This window comes from Miniopterus natalensis, chromosome 3 (genome assembly GCF_054644295.1).
Source record: "Miniopterus natalensis isolate mMinNat1 chromosome 3, mMinNat1.hap1, whole genome shotgun sequence".
Classification (NCBI taxonomy): domain Eukaryota; kingdom Metazoa; phylum Chordata; class Mammalia; order Chiroptera; family Miniopteridae; genus Miniopterus; species Miniopterus natalensis.
The window spans coordinates 54,340,045-54,356,962 of record NC_142083.1 but is presented as its reverse complement, the minus strand read 5'-3'; the positions used below and the strand labels follow the sequence as shown (position 1 = coordinate 54,356,962).

At 35.6% G+C, this 16,918-nt stretch overlaps 1 long non-coding RNA gene across 1 annotated transcript in view; it reads right to left on the bottom strand.

Annotated features, from left to right (window-relative positions):
• LOC148093500 (uncharacterized) overlaps positions 1-16,918 on the bottom strand; it is a 132,945-nt gene that overhangs the window by 97,273 nt on the left and 18,754 nt on the right. The window contains exon 2 of the long non-coding RNA XR_015714217.1: positions 590-708. This is a non-coding gene — a long non-coding RNA (uncharacterized LOC148093500). The remainder of the gene's footprint in view (positions 1-589; positions 709-16,918) is intronic.

Here is a 16,918-nt window from a genome sequence, read left to right as displayed (position 1 = left end):
GCTACTGGAGATGAAGGGTAATATCTCGTGTTGAAAGCACATGTTGAAAGAAGTATTTTCATGAGAAAATTTTCAGAAACTCCCTGCATAACATATAGTGCAAAATTGTGACAGGTTTATACTACACAATTCTACATAATGGCTTATGGGAAACCAAATCAGCAAGAAATAACTACAGAAAAAAATAAATGAGCAGGATGGATAGTAGGGTAATTTGGTGACTGAAGCTAATATACTTGCTTTTACGTTAAAATGCTTCTTTCTTGACCCCCAGAATCAAATGAGGTAGAATAAATTATATCTTAAAGAGAAGCCGGATTTTCCTAGTGTGATAATTATCACCCACATTGGATAATCACTTGTGGAAGAACATGAATTTTTTTCTGGGCAGTAGGATATCAGGTTCTTAGTCTGGTTTAAATAATAATCTAATAATTACAATACTTTATTATCAGAGGAAAGGCTAATTTATCATTGTCTGAAGTTAATCTCTAATTCCATAATAGACATTTAAAGTGACATTTCTTTTTTAATACTTAATGTTCTGCAAACAGTAGTGCTCAAGAATGATTATAACTGTCTAATTTACCTTTTGCTTTTATAAGCATATGATTGGTCCATTGTAAGAAGGTAGCACTGGTGGGAATACCTTTCACTGGCATCTTCCTATCAGTCTTGTAGTGTCCTGGGACAGGCCGAAAATAATTTCTGGAATGAAGTAATATAAAAAATTGAGTAAAGGATGAGTCTGGAAAGAATAACATCTACCTTTGAGTGAGAAAATGTAAGAGATCATTCTATTGGTAGTTCTGAGGAGACTAAAGTTTAGTAGGAGAGTCTCAGTGAAAAGATGACCACACAAATTTGATTTTTCCCCCTTGTTTTGATATTTCTATTTCATATAGATTTAGGAAACTCCATCATTCTCTTTCCCTCACATTTTTTTTTCTTTTTTCCACTCTCAGTGAAATACAAATAGTCAAACAATCATAATCCTGTTATTTGCAAAGTTTCTAAAGTACAAAGGAGTGCCTGGTTTCCTGCAGTCCAACAACTCACAGAGTACATCAAGTGTAACTATTGGCACATTCAGGTACTACTTAGCAGGCCAATGATTTGTGGTTTGATAAGCTGTTTTTATGGGAATTGAATTGTAAATGCAACTGCCATGAAATGGTTTGTATTGTAACACTGATGAAAATGTGTTTGCTAAGTGATTCCCTAAATTACTTTATGGAGTATAAAACATCTGCATTTAGTTGGATTCTATTTGGCTGAAAAATAAACATTTCTAAACCACAGTTCTCATATCTGATAATGATAATGTACTGGAAAACTGAAAATTGCATGACAATCTAAATATGTTTCTCTTAAAAAGTAAATGGTATGGTTAGTATGTAACATGCTACATTGTTCTGCTTAAATGGTACAGTCTTCTTGAAAATATGTAAATATCATGAGAATTTGCTTCTAAAGCCAAATGATAAACAGCATTCTGATAAAATCTGGTCTATGAGAAGATAACTTCTGAATCTACTTTTCAAAAAGTTCAATTTTGATAATAAAATTCTCTCTTACAAGATCATGAAGGAAACAGTAGTGAAATAGCATTCCTTGATTTCCTTAAAAACTGAATGAGAAATTCAAATTCAATACTATATTGCTCATCAGCAAACATTAAATCTAGAGTAAAGCACAGCAAATTTTTGATTCACAGGTCTATAGATGGCATATTTATCACAGTGCTTGGGATCAACAGAAATTTCAACCAGGTATTTCTTCTTACCAAAGAAAATTAAAGAAACACCATGTGTATTATAATCAATCTTAATGGAGATGTCTTATGGAGATGTACAAATATGTTAGTATAAAATAGTTGCACAAACACCATCCCATGAAATGTTTGCACATTTATGTAAATAACCATCTGTAGTGATGTGCTTGAAGGAAATGTGACTTTATATGGTGTTAGTTATAGACTGTTTCTCTTTAATCAGGCCTAGTCCTATTCATATAACTCACAAATTCTTCTTTCAGCAAAATTATTTTTATATTTAGTAAATCATAAAACTTTTATATTTTTGTAATCATTAGGATGATATTTTGGCATTTTTTCCTTTTAGTAGATGCAACCAATGTTAATTCAAATATGTATTGCCTATATGAACGCAGCACCACAAATGTAGGTAGAGGAATAGAAGCAATATCTTGCCATTAGATTGATAATCAAGAATGTATACATTATTACAAATAAATTAGTGCATATCTGATCAAAATATATTAATGTTTTTGAGAGAAAATTCCCTATGTACATCTTATGTCAAGATAGAATCATAAAATTCCTGCAAGTTCTTCAATGGGAAGAGGCATTTATTCTAATGTATAAATAATGTGTTGATAAATAGATTTAAATGTCTCATAATTCTCAATGGCATAATTTAATGCCAGTGTTACTCAATATATAAAATATTAAATGAATCTATCTTAGAAAAGTCATTATATCTCTGGATTGGAGAGTGTACTTTCTTTTCCACTAACCAAAGTATTTGACTTCTTGTAATTAACATCTCTCATCTACTTGCCTAATTCTTTATATGTCACCTGATGAAATAATGTAGCTGAGACATTATCTTTACTTCATTCATTTTCTGATTTCCTAATCTCCTCTTCATTCTCAATCTTCTCATTGCCAGTTAGAACAAAGTATTTCCTTCATGACAAATGTGTCTTGCCATTTATAGCATGTAAATGATCTTCAAGTTTCAGTCTTAAAACATATCTAGAATTGTAGCAAGTGACGATAGGAATTAAAAAGCAAAGATCAAGATGTGAAGAGTAGGCTAAGACAAAAGAGTTGGTCATCGGACCACTAGTTATATTAAGGTTCTTGAGAAATTTTAATTCGAGAAAATAGAGAAATAACCATGTTTATACACTGTTGAGGAATTCCCTTCAACATATTCAGTTTTTGTTATATTTAAGTGCTTATTAACTGGGAAAAAACCTAGGCATTATACAATTCAAAGCTTTTATTTATAGGAAACTTATATACTAAGAGAGATAAATGATCTGTCCGTGGCCACAGAGCTAATGATTGAATAAGCAAGATTAAGTATCTTATAGTATTTTTGTAATGTAAATAACATGATATATGCATATCATCTACGAAAATACACTACAATGGCATTAGTGAGATTTCAGTTAAATCCACTTTACAAGTCTCTCAAATCAATATCCAATTTCTATAGGTACAAAGGAGTATATATCAAAGGCCTTAAACATTTTCTTTCCCTTTTAAACTATAATTCGAGTTTTCAAAATTGATCAGGAAATATTTCATAGATGTGCGGAAAGATGTACGTACGGAGATGCACATTCCAATAAGTAATTGTAATCTCTATGGTGATCTGTAGAGCACATTTACTTCTAGAAATTGTTCCCTATGGTAGCTAATACCCACATAACTACTGTGGGTCTACCTATTATTACAGGATGCCAATGCCTGGGCCAGGGGTTGTCAACTGACTGAGCCAGGTCACTTAAAACCCTTCACTTGTATACTTTGAATTAGGCTGAATAAGTGGAGTTGAAGGGTGTGTGCGTGTGTGTGTGTGTGTGTGTGTGTGTGTGTGAGAAAGTGTGAGAAGTGTGGCTTGGCTGTTGTCAGTGGCCTTTTTTTGCCAAGTGATGGAAGACAGTGTGCATTCCATGAAAATGAAGTTTATACATAGAAAGAAACAATTGAAGTTGGCATCCAAAAGAAAGCAGTTGGCAGATCACACACTCAAAGTCACACACATAAATAGAGCGTAGGGGAGGAAGGCCTTGAAGAGTCACGAAGAATGAGCCCCTCAATTTTATCATGAACATTCCTACATCTTCCTATGGTTGGGATTTTCAACTCTTCTTTCATTTACCCAAGGTAAAGTAGTGATCTTTGGTTTTTTCTTCTTTTATTTTTCAATTCCACAACACCTCATCTGTACACAGTATTGTGTGTTCACCACCCCAAGTCAAGCGACTGAATGATCCTATTTCTAAGCTAGCTTGTGGTAGATTTCTGTGATTCACCATTAATTCTACCTAATACAAAGAATTATTCATATTACCAATAAAGGCACATTTCTAGAAATGGGAAATAAATTATAATAAATCATATAATGGGCTTTTATGCAGTCATTAAGTCATGTTTTTGAACATTATTTAGTAAGCTGTGAAACTCTCCTAATTATAATACCAAGTAAAACAAAATAAGATACAAATAACATACATAGTATAATTCTATCTAAAACTCTCTAAAGCATTTACAAAAAAAAAAAAAAAAAAATGCCAAAAGGAATTTGCCAAACTAATAATGGTTATTTCATGTATTGGGATTATTAATGTTTATATTATCCTTTTGTTTTTGAGCAATTAATATATATTTATTTTATAATAAAAATGATAAGTATTATTTAAATTATGCCTCTGATTAAAATAAATTTATTCTTTCAAAAAAGTACATTAAAGTCATTTGATCTCAGTACAACTAATTTAAACTTTTTTGTTTTGTTTTATCCCCATTCTGCTTCCAGAATAAATTATGCATATTTTCTGTAAGTTAGTTTATTCAAATATTTGGCTGAATGGGCCAGATTTAAAGACTAATAGCAAAACATATATATCATTGCCAAAACTTTTTATTTATTAAAGATTCTCTTCATCTCTGTGTGATGTTCATGAAGCCTCCAAACACCTCCTATAGTTTAAGAAGTGATATTTAAGAAATAACTAAACTGGCTTGTGGATTTGTGATTATCAGCACCATAATTTGGCATTTACAACTATAAATGAAATTAGTGTTGGTTATATACACACAGCAGGTGCCATAAAAACACACAGAACAACAGACGTTGTGCATTGTCTCTGCCTAAGGGACAATCAATCACTTTCTCTTGATGAGGATATGGGATCCTATCATTGGAAAGTAGCTGTACATCACTGTTAACACAATCTTGTTAGACTCACACAGTCAAGCCATAGCATACAAACTTGAAGGAATTTTTCAGTCACCCTTTCAGCTATTCTTTATGAGTGTCTACTATATGCCACGCTGTGCACTGGGTGCTTTATAGTACCATCATGAGGTAGGAATTAACTCCATGTGGGACATTAGATATTTGTATGGGGAGAGAGATTATGTAGCTTGCCCAAAGCTACCTAGGTAAAACCACTATTTGATCTCAGATCTGTCAGTTTCAAATCCTGTGTATTTTGACATCAATACAGCCCAAAGCCTTTATTAACCCTATAATACATGTAACAGAGGCCTACTTCCTTTGTCCACAGCCTTGAGCACGTAGTGTATCCTGATCCAACTCAACATGCTTGGGCCTGGAGTGCCACAGCTTCATGGAGTTTGTCACCAAGTGTGCCAGGAAGCTTGTGTCTGGGGAAGCTTGTGTCATACTGTATTAATTCATGAATTTGGGAGCAGCTGTGCAAATGTGCAGAAAGATTGAGTCTTGAATTGCTGAGTGGTAGCTTATCTGAGTAAGTGCCAGATACTGGAATGGGAACTCTAGCCTGGCAGTATTTTGGAAAATAACAGTGCCCCAGACACTGTATAAAGTACCTACATGAACTAATTTAATACTGAAAGCCCTATGAAGTAGGTACTACTATAGGGGCTTCATGCTATACAGTTCAGGAAACAGAAAAACAGAAGAGGAAAATGAACTTTCTCTAAGGTCACACAGCAAATTGTGGAACCAAGATCTGAATTCAGGTGGCGCGGCTTCTGTCTTAACTAATACATCACACCATCCCTAATTCCCTTCCCAGCGTGCCAGGCAAGTTCACCTGGTGGATATTTCAAAGGTCTGCAATCTTGACATATTCTTAGCCTTTGCATTCTAGCTTCCCAATGTTTCTTCTACGGTTGTCACTTTTGTGTGTGTGTGTTTTGTTTTTGGTCCTTGTGGATTTTTGGTTTAACATTGTCTTTTATTTTTATATTTGTTGAGTTTTGGAGGAAGCAAGTATAAATATGTTTATTCATTCCAATCTTTGAGAAACTTAACTTTGCAGATCAAATATCATGGGTAGGAAATGTAAGTAGCAGAAAATAAGAAAAATTAAAAAAATGAAGACTACTGAAGAAGAAAAAATAAATTTAGAATAATTTTTCCAGTTTCTCTGAGTATAAATAGAAACTAACTTTTAGCCTAGCAGAGCCTCTCATCCCTGCACAGAAGTACTGAGAGTTCCAAGTAATTCTAATTAGACAAGCAAAATAAAAAGTTAACTTAGACAGAAAAGATAAGTTCTAACAAAGAATAACATTGCAGAGCTACAAATAATTGTATAGTTCACACTCTACAAATGTCAAGAAATTGCCTTTTTTCTTTGTGCTGCGTTTTCTCAAATGGCAAATCACCAAATAAGAACTGTTGACATAGTGCTGGTGTAAAAGAAAATGGGCTAATTTTTTACTTTCTATTGCCCCTCTATTAGAAACAGAGAATATGCACTCAGAAATTAAACTCTGGCATATATAACAACTCAAATAATCAATTTTTTAAAAAGCAGAGAACTATCCCTTTAAAATATGTTTTGACTTGAATTCCATTCTATCACTTGAGATGAAAGTGCATTATGATCTTTTTGTGAATATTTCTGAAGCATATACGGATTTTAAAATGCTATGGCATTATGTATATTAGAGATAAACAACACTTTAGGTCTGTCTGCATATTGCTCCTATTCCCAGAAGAATGGCACAGTGAGCAATACTGGGAGGTAATAGTCCCTACCCACACAGAAGTGTTCACGTGTTATATACACCAGCCAGAGACAGATTGTGGTAATAAATCTTAATATCTGTATCTCTTCTTTGTCCCAGAGTTTATGTAACCATTTCACTAACATTTTCTTCAGAACTTTTTCTTATTTATATCTCCTGCACACTAAACTATAACACAATATTTTTTTTTCCTCAAGAAGATTTATATGTTGTTCATGATAAAAGTTCAGGAGAGGTTATTTGGTGAAATTGTTTATTTAAAAAACTTGACCTTTCTTCTCTTAGTTAAATCCCTACTTAATTATGGCATTTTCAATTTGATTTCTCATAGGAACTTGATTTGATGAAGGCTTAAATTTGTTTTGATATAATGGGAGCACTTAGGTTGCATATGCACCAAATGATTTCCCCTTCTTTGGTATTTAATATTTCTCTTTAAAATGAAGTTAGAAAATGCATCAGTATTGTAAAATAACATAAACTTTTCTAAGAGATATTAAGGTGACTTAGATATTAATTTATCTTTTTATATTCATAAATTAATAGCAAAAAATTATCATCTTGTTTATGTTGGTGAAAGCAGAGAGTACAAGATCCATGATTTGGATGGGAGATTCTATGTGGGTAAGGGTACACCAAGGTACTCTAAAAAGGAGAGAAAAAGTTATCTATGAGAATTGGTGCTTTGAGGTTATGATTTAAATGGAAGAAGCAGAATAAAATGTCTATCACTTACCTTCATGAGTCCAAAGGGGTATACATAAAGAATGAAACAAAGTAACACTCAGTTTTGTTATTAGCAGGAGAAGCAAAGTTGACATGTGATTGTCCAAATGAATGTGATGAGAGGCAGGGTGCGGAGGGTCAGACATGCAAAACAGTGTTTTTGTTACTTGCCTTGCTGCTGCGATTTGGATTAATCCATAATCATGCAGGTTGGAATTTCCTCTCCTTTTTCGTCAACTTGTGCCTCTTCTTTTTCATTCTCCTCTTTATTTCTCCACAAATGTTTGTATTGAAGAAACTGAAACAGAATTGGCATTTGTGGTTCTAAAAACTACCAGTCAAATGAGACCAAGAATGCTTGGAGCTCCTGAGCTAGTCAATAAAGATATTGTGGAGGGATTCTCTTTTGGTTAGTTCAATATGGAGAAAAAAATAAACATAAAGGTTTGTAACTTTGAAACTTCTTTCTCACTATAGCCTATACTACAAGGAAGCAATCCATTTTAAATGTAATATTAGGCAGATGTGCTATTGCTGAAAAATATAGTAAACAATATTTCTCTACTACATATTTACAGCATGATATATATTGATACTTGCGCAGTATACTAAGGGATTTGTTTCATATAAATAAATGTAATCTGCCTTAAGTTTGATTGGTCTATGCATTGAAAATAAAGTTGTATATTTGTTTTTTATTTTATTTTTTTTATTGTTCAAAATATTACAGCTGTCCTTCTTTCTCCCCATTGACCCCTTTTACCCTGCCCCCAACCCCCTCTCCAGTCCCTCACCACACTATTGTCTGTGTCCATGGGTTGTGCATATATGCATATAAATTCTTTGGTTAATCTGCCCTTCCCCCCCCCCAACACCTCCCTCCTTCCCTCTGAGATTCCTCAGTCTGATCTACGCTTCCATGTCGTTGAATCTATTCTGTTCATCAGTTTATTATATTCTTTAGATTTCACATATGAGTGAGATCATGTGATGTTTGTCTTTCTCTGCCTGGCTTATTTCACTTAGCATAATACTCTCCAGGTCCATCCATACTGTCCCAAAGGGTACGAGACCCTTCTTCTTTACAGCTGCGTAGTATTCCATAGCATAAATGTCCCACAGCTTTTTTATCCACTCATCTGCTGATGGGCACTTGGGCTGTTTCCAGATCTTAGCTATTGTAAACTGCACTGCTATGAACATAGGGGTGCATATATTCTTTCTGATGAGTGTTTCAGGTTCTTAGGATATATTCCTAGAATTAGGATCACTGGGTCAAAAGGCAGGTCAATTTTTAATTTTTTGAGGAACCTCCATACTGTTTTCCATAGTGGCTGCACCATCTGCATTTCCACCAGCAATGTACTAGGGTTCCCCTCTCTCCACACCCTCACCAGCAGGAGTCATTTGTTGATCTGTTGATGGTAGTTGTATATTTCTTAAAGCTACTTCTCTTAGCCTTCAGCAAGAGCTAGTTTTTGTGTGTGCTTAAAACATATTTAAGCTTAAGATATGTCAGGGATGTCACCTTCAAATCTCTAAAATGTTTAAAGAAAAGTAATTTTACTAAGTCATTTCTCTTTTACTAATTTAAAAAATTTCCCTTCAGAGAAACAAGATGGCCTGTAGGTAACAGCTGCACCTGCCACCTCCCACAACCACATCAAAATCACAACTAAAATACAGAACCACTCAGAGCCTCCTGAGATCCGGCTGCACAGAAGCCCCACAACCAGGCTACTGAAGAAGCACCGAGACCGAGTGGAGGGGCGGAGACGCGGGCGGATCGGGGCTGAATCCCCGAGACTAGGCCCCGGGCCCACACCTGGTGCCACGGGGTAAACCCGGGAGGGAATCTCAGCTGCGGAGGTTTCCCGGAGGAGGGAGGGGTCCCAGCCCCACAGCAGGCCCCCAGCCCAGGGCTCCAGGGCCAGGAGGAGATGTCCCCACAACTCCAGGCTGTGAAACCAGCGGGACTGTCCCTGAGGATCACGGAGGCTGCGGGAGCCCCAGCAGCTCCTCTAAAGGGCCGGGCACGGACTCACTCGGACGCTCCCTCTGAGCCCAGCGCCGGGCAGCAGCCTGAAAGGACCCGGGACACTCGGGGAGGAACTAACCTGCCTGAGATCCGGGCGAGAGCTGGAGGGGCGGCTTCCTCCCAGGCAGAAGGGCTGGCAGAGGTCGTTGCTCCTTTGGCGAGTCCTCCCGCACACAGCTGGCAGGCAGGCGCCATGTTTGAATCGCCAGCACCTGACACCCACCTTTGGCCCCGCCCCGTGATTCCCGGAGGCCCCGCCCCTCCCCACCTGCAGGCTCATCCAGGCCATTTCCAGGGGCTTTTCTGTGCAAGTGGCCTTTGGAGCCTCATGCTTAGAACTTGCCTAAAATCTCTCAAACAAGCAGCAGCGGGCCCCATACAGCTTGATAAGTGGCCCCAGGCCTGGCACTAGCAGCAGCTGCATTGGCTCATAGCCTGGCCTCTCCTGGACACCTCCAAGCCCAGCACAAGTAGCAGCCAACTATGGTTTGCTGTGTAGCTCATGCTGGGTGGCCCTGGGCAAGGCACTGGCAGAGGCTGACTTTGCACCTCCCAGGAGGCCCCAGAGACAGTGCACCTGGTGGTCAGACTCGACCACGCTGGATTACAACCCTACCACATCCACAAGTGACACACTCAAGAGGCGCACTTGGTGAACACCAAAGCTCCACTACAGTAAATTCTGATCCATAGGGGTGTCTCCAGCACAGCAACACTTAGGCTGTAGTTGCAGCTGATTGGCTGCAGCTCATAGCTGATTGGCCTGGGGATCAATTCCTCCCAGTGACACCAACAGCAACCAAGGCTCAACTACAACAGGACAGTGCACACAGCCCACACAGGGGAGCACCTAGAAGGCCAAGCTCAGGTGACTGGGGAGGCTGAGCCACTGGACCCTACAGGACACCTACTACACAAAGCCACTCTACAAATTCCAGGACATAGCAGCTCTACCTAATACATAGAAACAAACACCTGGAAGCAGCCAAAATGTGAAGGCAAAGAAACATGTCATAAAGGAAAGAACAGAAGAAATCTCTAGAAGAGGAACTAAATGAAACAGATCCAAGCAAGATAACAGATACAGAGTTCAGAATTTTGTTTATAAGGATGCTCAACCATATTAGTAAGAGTTTTACAAAAATAACTGAGAAAATCGATGCCATAATAAAGTACCAATTTGAAATGAAGGCTACACGAACTGAAGTAAAGAATAATTCACAGGGAATCAACAGAAGAGTAGAGGATTCTGAGAATCAAATCAGCAATTTGGAACATGAGGAAACAACACTCAACCAGAAGAGCAAAAAGAAAAAAGAATCCAGATATATGAAGATAGTATAAGGAGCCTCTGGGACAACTTCAAGAGGCCCAACATTCGTATTTTTGGGGTGCCAGAAGGGGAAGAAACAGGCCAAGGAATTGAAAACCTATTTGAAAAAATAATTACAGAAAACTTCCCCTACCTGGGGAAAGAAATCGACTTACAAGTCCAGGAAGCACAGAGGATCCCAAACAAGAGGAACCCAAAGAGGCCCACACCAAGACACATCATAATTAAAATGCCAAAGGTTAAAGACAAAGAGAGAATCTTAAAAGCAGCAAGAGAAAAGCAGTTAGTTACCTACTAGGGAGCACCCATATGACTGTCAGCTGATTTCTCAACAGAAACTTTGCAGGCCAGAAGAGAGTGTCAAGAAATATTCAAAGTGATGAAAAACGTGGAACTACAGCCAAGATTGCTCTACCCAGCAAAGCTATCATTTAGAATTGAAGGTCAGATAAAGAGCTTCTCAGACAAGGAAAAGCTAAAGGAGTTCATCACCACCAGACCAGCACTACAGGAAAAGTTCAAGGTTCTTCTTTAAGAAGCTAATGAACAAAAGAATCTGACGAACTAAATAGATCCAGAGACATTGACGCATGTAACAGACGATCATATTTCAGAGGAAAAAGGGAAGGGGGGTGGAGGGTGGGAAGAGACTAACCAAAGAAGTTATATACATATATGCATAACCCATGGACACAGTCAATAATGGGATGAAGGCCTGGGGAGGGGGTGGGAGCGAAGTGGAGGGGGTCAATTTGGGGGGAAAAATGGGACACCTGTAATACTCTTAACAATAAAGATAAAAAAAAATTTCCCTTCATATTCAAAGCATTTTAGTGCCATGCATTATGACTCTGACTGAAGAGCAGGTATTTTAAATGTGTGTAACTCATCTTTTTTAGGTAAACACAAATTCAGAACTCTTGAAGGACTTTAACCAGGGAAATAACTTGAATTTCAAAAGATTCATCTGGTATTTTTCATTGATTAAAAGTGAAAAATAAAGAAAAATAAATTAATTCATAAAAAACAGGAAAGAAGATAAGAAGAGCTAATTTTTTTACAGAACAATTTTGTAGGCATAAATATGACTATAACAGTAGTCAAAGGATATCTAAGTTCATTAATTAGCTTAGAAAAAACATACATTTTCTAATACACATGTAATTGTAGACAACAATTAGAGATTTTATAAACACAGAGGAAAAATATACAGATATTGACATGATGCCAGATAACAAAAAAGTCTTAAATTTTTGAAAAAACAACTTCATGCAGAATTAAATAAATTTTGGAATTCATGAATTAGCCTTTGAGTAATCTTTGTTTTGAGGTATTAGGAGATATTTATAACTGGCAATACAAGTTACAGGATACAACTAAAGTTGTATTTAGAGGCTTATGTTTAGCCTCAAGTGTATGTATCATATAAAATAATATAAAGCTTCAATTTAGGAAGTTAGGAAAAGTTAGCAGAGTAAAACCTCCAGGATGAGAAGGAAATATTAAGGCAAAAGAAAAAATTAAATATTAAGGCAAAAGAAGAAATTAAATATATATCAAATATTTTTATTGATTTTTTTTTATAGAGCAAGGAAAGGAGAGGGAGACAGAGAGGGAGAGGGACAAAGAAAGAGAGAGAGATAGAGAGAAAGAGAGAAACATTGATATGAGAGTTTAACATCGATTGGCTGTCTCTTGCACGCCCACCACTGGGGATTGAGCCTGCAACCCAGGCATATGGCCTGACTGGGAATCAAACTGGCAAACTTTCAGTGCACAGGATGATGTCCAGCCAACTGAGCCACAACCAGCTAGGGCAGTAATATATTTTTAATATAAAGTAAAATTAGTTTGAAATTTTATAAGTTAGGCCAACTCTGGCAATATTGACCAAAAGAATACACAAAGAAACAATATAAGGAATATAAATTGAGACATAAGTGTAAGTTCAGTAGCACTTAATAAAACTCATAATATGAAAAACTTCAGCCTAATATATGTTTAACTTAGATGAAAAGGAAAATTGCAAAAGGAATCAGTTTAACAGATAGAAGATGAATCAGAAAACAGCAGAAAAGTATTTATGTTGCCATCACACTAATTTTGACATACATAAAGAAATCATACCTGACCAAAAAATAAAAATATAAAGAATAATAATTTAGAATGGAACATTCTAAAGAGATTTAATGCATAAGTGTACATGTGACCAACTGGGCAATTAGGTGTAAGTAAAAGTTGATTTTCACATTTCTAGCTTTTAGGATTTTAATGTGTGGATAGTAGTTTAAAAATTGAAATAGGCTATATAGTAAGAGAAATATGACTGTGGTGGTATCATCCTTGGTTGTTTTGTGAGTTAGAAGGAATTAGAGTAATGCAAATAGGGAAGGAAGTGTGGTCTTCATAGAACAAACCTGAAGATTAAAACAAACTTAACTATTTCTTAGCTGCTCTATTTCTACTTCTCTGTTAAATAACAGCCAAATGCTTCTGCACATAATCAGTATTCCCGTTTAGGAGGCAGCAATGATGTTGGGATGTTACTAACTTAACCTCAGGTATCAGAGCTCTTTCCTGGTCCTAATGAGCACTGACTCCGGCCGAAACCAATCAAGAATGACATCTCACCAACCTCCTAATGAGCAAAGGATTTGTAGTTTTAGTCCAATCAAGGCGAAGTTAAGATAATTTGTTTCATGATTGTAGGAGGAAACGTTATGTCCAATATGTGCCCACAGGAAGATGTAGCTCTTGTTATTACGAGCAACCATCTTACGACCGTGAAAGCACAATAAAATCAATACATGAAAAACGGCAGAGTTGAGAAAATTGCAAACAATTGATAGAGTTCCTTGATTTAGCTGTCTGAGAGCCTAAGCCACTGCTAGGCTTTAAGTCATATGAGTCAATAAATCCATGATCTTGTTTAAGGCAGCTGAATGTTGCTTCTTGTTGCTCAAATTGTATAATCGTGAGTCAACTCCATTACTCTACTCAGGGAAGTTATTTTCCTTATTTTGCATATGAAAGCACGCTGGGCTAGTTTACTTATCTGAATGGCTAATATGAAAGTACAAGGATATATCGAATGCAATGTTCATCAGATTTATTATGGGTGAAGTGCACTGCAAATATGCTTTTAGAGAAATCTTAAAGGCACAAAGGATGCTATAAGAACCCTGTTTTCATTTGCTGTTTTTAATTATTTTTAGCCTCTTTTATATGTTGCATTTATTACATCCCAGAAATATGAAAGTATAGGAACAAAGTGTGTTCCATTCTAACAAGAACATAAACCTTATTTAAATGAAAAAGAAATTCACATAGGCAGCACTGAACAGTTATAATTTATTTCCTGACAGAAAACTAATAACAGGAAGCGTCTACTCATTCTAACAACATTTTTATGTCTGGGAATTTCTTCTTTGTGTGACAGGAAGAAAGAATTAACTAGATTTGTTTACTTGATTGAAAATAAAAAGACCACTGGTTATTTTCTATAAGCATTGCCATAAACAGAGTGGTCATCTAAGAAATAGCGAGTTGCAGCATTCTGTTGTTATATGAATTCACCTGAGTTTCCAATGGTTCTTGTCTTATAGTACTGAATTATAACATTTTTTCTCAAATAAGGAATTAATATATTTCCAGGATTATTGTTTTGCATGTTTTAATATGATATCCTTCATCTGCATTTTAAGTTGATGATAAAGAGAATACTTCTAATTGCAGAGCCTATACTAGCACTAATAAATGTAAAGCAATATTACCTTTACTTTTTATATGCTTTGCATTCCCAATTGTGCTATCTTGCCTTTATGATAGTAAAACAATGTGTGATAAGCATCATTAGAAAAATTTGAACAAATTAGTTATCTATTATAGACATATATAAAATGCCACACCAATTTTTGTACTCCATATTTAAAAAATTAATTAATTAATCTATTAAGTAATATTGAGTAGCTTCCAATTGAAAAACACTATTTTGAGTGCAGATGGTATGCATATGTAATTTTAAGACATATTAACCTGGCCAAAGACCATAGTTTGTAAGAGATTTAAATGTTAACTAAGTGAGGGATTTACATGAATGTTTATAAGTTTGTTCATTGAATTAAATGTAATAATAGCAAATACACTAATTTTCATTTGTGTTTCTCTTTGTAACAAGATTAAGTGATATATGAGATGAATATAGAAGACAATACTATATTAAGATACATACATATTGATTGGTAGAAGAGTATACAAAGATAATGCATAGAGTCCTAAAATATATGAAGTAAAACTGACAGAATAGAAATAAAGAAAATGCAGTGAAAGTAGTCGTATGTTTCAATACATCACTCTTAATAATTGATAGGCCAATTAAAAAATCAATAACAATATAGTAAACTTGAATAAACTCTTAACTACACTGACCTAACCATAGAATACTCCACCCAACAAGCAAACACACATCCTTCACAAGTATATGTGAAATGTTCTCCAGGAATGTTCATTAATTAATACAATAAAAATTATAGTAAGAAATTTCTTAGACCCCACAAAATTAAATTAGAAATAGAAGTCATAGGAGAAATTGCAAGGGAAATTAGAAAATATTAAAAAGGAGAGAAAACAAAGATACCACATACTAAAATTTATGGGATGCAACTAGAGCAATGAATAGAGGGAAATTTATAATTTAAATGAGTATGTCAGTAAAGAAAAAAAGGTCTAGAATCAATTACCTAAATTCCTATCTTGAGGAACTAGAACAAGAAGGGTAAATTAAATCCAAAGCAAGGAGAAGGAAAGAAATAATAAAGATGAGAGGAAATATCAATACACTGGAAAACAAATGTTAGAAAAATTCAACATAACTAAGTTTTTTTCTTTAAAAGATCAACAAAATCGGTACACCCTGTTAGACACCCTTCTTTTCCCTTCCCTTGTCTTTTCATGAGGGCAAGAACCTCCAACAATACAATGTTGAATAGAAGTAGACATCCTTGCCTTATTACTCATTTTAGGGCTAAAACATTGTTTATCATCATTAAATTCCATGTTAGTTGTGTGTGTGTTTGTAGTTATCTTCAACACCCTTCTGCTGCTACTTTGTTGAGAGTATTTTAATCAATGGGTGTTGGAATTTATTAAATGCTTTCTCTTCATCTCAGGATGGTAGTGGGTTTTTTTGCATTTATTCTATTAGTATTGTACATAACATTAATTGATTTTTAGATTTTAATCCAGCATTACATTCCTGAGATAAATCCCTCTTGATCATGATGGATTATTCTTTTGTATGTATTGCTGGATTTGATTGTTATTTGTGTGTGTGTGTGTGTGTGTGTGTGTATGCATGTGAGCAGTTTGGTATCCATGTGCATGAGGAATGTTGATCCGTAGTTTTCTTGCAATGTTTTTGTCTGACTTTAGTAGCAGGGCTGCGCTGGCTTCGCTGAGCAAATGAAGTGTACTCTGTTTTCTGAGAATTTCCTTTTAAGTATTTGATGCAGTTCTCCAGGGAAGCCATTTGGACCTTATTCACAGATGGCAAGATCCTACAGGCATAAGCCCAGGGAATCTGATAAAAAATGAACTATTAGAACCAAGAAATGAATTTAGTAAGATTACAGGGTATAAGATTGATACACAAGAATTAATTGTACATCTATATGCAATCAATGAATAATCCAAAGTAAAATTAAGAAAGTAACTCCAGTTACAGCAGCATAACAACAATACAAGACTTAGGAATGACTTAACAAGAGAGTGCAAGACTTGCATGCTAAAACCTACAAATTACTGTTCAGAGAAATTAATGTATTATTTTGCCATAGTTTGGCATAAAAGGTTAATACTTTTGTCAGTTAACATTTCTTTATTATTGATTATGCTTTCAATTTAATCAAAGGTTTTGCAAACCACAAGTCACAGGACAACCTTTATCAACCGCTTGTTTTTGTAAATATAGTATTATTGGAGCACATACATGATCAGACGTTTATGTATTATCCATAACCAATGGCAGAATTAAGTAGAA